Source organism: Triticum dicoccoides, chromosome 5B (assembly GCF_002162155.2).
Source record: "Triticum dicoccoides isolate Atlit2015 ecotype Zavitan chromosome 5B, WEW_v2.0, whole genome shotgun sequence".
Taxonomy (NCBI): Eukaryota; Viridiplantae; Streptophyta; class Magnoliopsida; order Poales; family Poaceae; genus Triticum; species Triticum dicoccoides.
In genome coordinates this window covers 699,490,718-699,495,206 of record NC_041389.1, presented here as the reverse complement: position 1 = coordinate 699,495,206, position 4,489 = coordinate 699,490,718, and positions in this window count along the sequence as shown.

Genomic DNA, 4,489 nt, shown 5'->3' with positions numbered 1-4,489 from the left:
AGGGAGCCGGCCCCGCCGGAGGTGGTGTGTCGCCGTGTCAGGGAAGAGGACGAGCACGTCCATCGCTACATGGCTGCTATGGACGTCAGGTTCTCCAATAATTGTCAGGTTCTTTGGGCAGATGACCGGAGATATGATTCTATGATGGCTCCTTCTCTTTGGGTGTCCACCGCCCGTGCCCAAGGAACCGCGAGTGGCCTAGATTATTCTGTAGTACTCGATCTTTATTAGGTACCTAGCCAGTGATGTATTCGATATATAATATTCGAGACAATGTATTCTAGATTATATATATTATTCGAGACGATGATGTATTCGAGATTATATATTAATCAAGACGATGCATATATTATGTACTATATGATTCAATTTTTCCTTATTGATTGCATCCATGCATTGTAATTTGAATACTAAATTATTTTATATTTCTTCTGTATTAGTTAAGTAAAAGCTATGGCGGACAATACCGGCAGAGAGAGAGAGGAGAGGAATTGTTCGACATCATACGCAGCCCTCACAGGCTAGATGATCTGAATGAAGCAGATGATGGCTCCCAATATCTGAACAATACCGGAGAGGGTGATGAAAAGATATTCGATCTCGACGACCGAGCTGATGAAGTCATGAACTATGATTATGATTATGATGACACAAACAATGTTTATGATGACACAAACAATGTTGATCTTCAAATAACAAAGACTACCGGCGAGGTATATTTATATAAGAAGGCATCTGGTGATCATCACATGTTTTTTTATTTGAAGATATATTAACGAATCGATCTTTCTTCTTTCAGCCCTCCGGATCGAGCAAATTTGCTTCTACAGACAGCAGGACAAAGCGAGGTGATGACCCACAAGTGTAGGGGATCTATCGAAATCCTTTCAATAAGTAATAGTGTCGAACCCAACGAGGAGCAGAAGGAAATGATAAGCGGTTTTCAGTAAGGTTTTCTCTGCAAGCACTGAAATTGTAGGTAACAGATAGTTTTGTGATAAGATAAATTGTAATGAGTAACAAGCAATGAAAGTAAATAAAGTGCAGCAAGGTGGCCCAATCCTTTTTGTATCAAATGATAAGCCTGGACAATTTCTTATAATGAGAAAAGAGCTCCCGAGAACACATGGGAATTATCGCCAAGCTAGTTTTCATCACGCTCATATGATTCGCGTTCGGTACTTTGATAATTTGATATGTGGGTGGACCGGTGCTTGGTTACTGTCCTTACTTGGACAAGCATCCCACTTATGATTAACCCCTATTGCAAGCGTAAGCAACTACAAAAGAAGTATTAAGATAAACCTAACCACAACATTAAACATATGGATCCAAATCAGCCCCTTACGAAGCAACGCATAAACTAGGGTTTAAGCTTTTGTCACTCTAGCAACCCATCATCTACTTATCACTTCCCAATGCCTTCCTCTAGGCCCAAATAATGACGAAGTGTCATGTAGTCGACGTTCACATAACACCACTAGAGGAAAGACAACATACATCTCATCAAAATATCGAAAGAATACCAAATTCACATGACTACTAATAGCAAGACCTCACCCATGTCCTCAGGAACAAACATAACTAATCACAAAGTATATTCATGTTCATAATCAGAGGAGTAATAACATACATTAAGGATCTGAACATATGATCTTCCACCAAGTAAACCAATAAGCATCAACTACAAGGAGTAATCAACACTACTAGCAACCCACAAGTACCAATTTATGGTTTTGGATACAAGATTGGATACAAGAGATGAACTAGGGTTTGAGAGGAGATGGTGCTGGTGAAGATGTTGATGGAGATTGACCCTCTCCCAATGGGAGGATCGTTGGTGATGATTTCCCCCTCCCGGAGGGAAGTATCCCCGGCAGAACAGCTCTGCCGGAGCTCTAGATTGGTTCCGCCAAGGTTCCGCCTCATGGCGGCGGAGTTTCATCCCGTAAGCTTGCCCACGATTTTTTCCAGGTTAAAAGCCTTCATATAGCAGAAGATGGACACCAGAGGGCCACCAGGGGGCCCAAGAGACAGGGGCGCACCCAATAGGGGTGGGCGCGCCCCCACCCTCCTGGCCAGGGTGTGGGCCCCCTGAGGTGTTTCTTCCGCTCAATAATTCTTATTAATTCTAGAAATAAGTTTCGTGGAGTTTCAGGTCTTTTGGAGCAGTGAAGAATAGGTTTTCAATGTTTGCTCCTTTTCCAGCCAGAATTCCAGCTGCCGGCATTCCCCCTCTTCATGGTAAACCTTATAAAATAGGAGAGAATAGCCATAAGTATTGATATATAATGTGTAATAACAGCCCATAATGTAATAAATATTGATATAAAAGCATGATGCAAAATGGACGTATCACGAGGCCCGGGCAAAAAGTTGAAGGAGGGTGTAAAGTACAATATCGACTCCGTCAAACCTAGTGGCGAACCCCTCACGCCTAAGAACATTGCAAACAAGTGGACTCGTCAGTGCGGAGTTCTTGTGAAGGACCAACTCCCGATCTCCATTCGAGAATGGAAAGAGCCAAAAACTAAACATCCAGGTGTTACTTGGGTCGACGACAGAGCAAAAAAAACCTTTGGGAATCTCTGATGGAACATTTCACCCTACCAGATTATTTCACTAAAGCAGATGTGGAGAAAGTCAAGGGCACTGCTCTTAAGAAGATGGCAATTGCATTCAACACCCACAAGAAAACTGTATGGGCCAACTACCTTGCTGTAGAAAGGAAGACTCCAGAATTCACGGGAACACTGGAGAAGCAAAGAGAACACTGGGCCGATTTCGTGAAATTCAAGGAATCAGAATTATCGAAGGAACGGTCGATAAAAAACAAGGCCAATGCCGCAAAAAAGACGCAGTTCCATAGGCTGGGTCCAGGTGGCTACGCGGTGGGAATGCCTAAGTGGGATACGTATGAGCAAGAGATGGAGGATGCAGGGGTCACTCCGGTTAGTAGGAGCTGGCCCCCCAGATGCAGAACTTGGTTCTATGCGCATGGGGGGGCGTTGGACCCGAAGACAGGCCTGGTTTTGCAGAAGGCAAGTCTAAAAGAAGCCGAACAAAAGATACTTGACGCGATAGAAGAAGCTCGAACGGAGGTGTTCACGCCCAACAGAGAGAACGACGAGCTTACGCGTGCCCTGGGAAATCCTGAACACCCGGGAAGAACACGAGGCAAGGGCGTTATTCCCTGGTATGAGGGATTTTCAGAATGGAATGACGACTACAGGTCCCGTGCAAGAAAGAAGATGGAGGAGGAGAAGAAGAGGAAGCTGGAGGAGGAGCAGAGGAAGCAGGACGCAGAACGCCTTCAAGGCCTACAAGCAAGGCACGCAGACTTGACACTCAAATTCCAGCAGCAGCAACAGCAGCAGATCGACTCACTTAGCCAGGAAAGGGGGTCTCAGCAGCGGTAGCAGCAAGCGGATGATCGTCCAGCATTGGATAGCACCGTCCCATCCATGCCGAGAAGCACCATTGGTTCTGCCCCGGGCGTCACACTGCTGGATACATACCCTGTGGATGACATCATAGAGAACACTAACTGTGAGCTACACTCCAAAATGAAGAACATATCCATGAAGGTGGTGGATGGCGTTGCTTTTACAATTACCCCCGAAGCAACCTTCCATTGCACCCCGATTCTAGAGGGCTATGCTCGTGTCTTGGTTGATGAAGTGGTGGACCCATATTTGGGGCTACAGCTTGACATTCCTGGAGGTGAAGACGATCGCACACTGGGAGAGGTCATACATCGTATTATCCTATGGAGAAAGGATTGCATCATCTTTCGAAGTCCACTGACACCGCGTCGTCTGCCGACTCCTCCTCGAAGTCCGCCACCGAGTCAGCAGACTCCCGCTCCTCCAAGTCCACGAACGCGTGAGCCGACTCCTCTTTGAAGTTCGCCACCTCCTCCAAGTCCCCGAACGCGTGAGCAGACTCCTGCTTCAAGTCTGGCACAACGTCAGGCAACTCCTCCGGTTTCAAGTCTGACACAGTGTCAGGCCACTCCTCCTGCTTCAAGTCCGGCACAGCATCAGCCACGTCAGCCTTCTCCGCCGTCTCAGCAATTGCAGAAGAGACATGCCGCAGCTATGGTGCGTAGCGGTATGAGTCGAGGTAGTACAGGAAGTACAGGCGGAGACAAGCGATATAAATATGGTCCAAGCCTCGCTCCTCTTCCTCAGAGGCCTTACGACATGACCGAGGAGCAAAACGCAGCCATAGTGCAGGCCCAAGTGGATGCCCATTTTGGACCGAAACCGGCACCGCCGCCAAGGGAGAATGTGCCTAAGGAAAAGATTGACCACTTCATTCGTATGGCTAGAGCATTAGCTCCCAAGCCTGTTGACTCAGACTATGAGCGCCAAATCAGGAAGCTACATCGAGCACAGCTACAGAAGGAAGCGAGCTCGAGCAAACAAGCAGCTGGCAAAAAACGCGGGAAAACCATTCCCCAGCTGGGAGAACAGGCGGCACAATC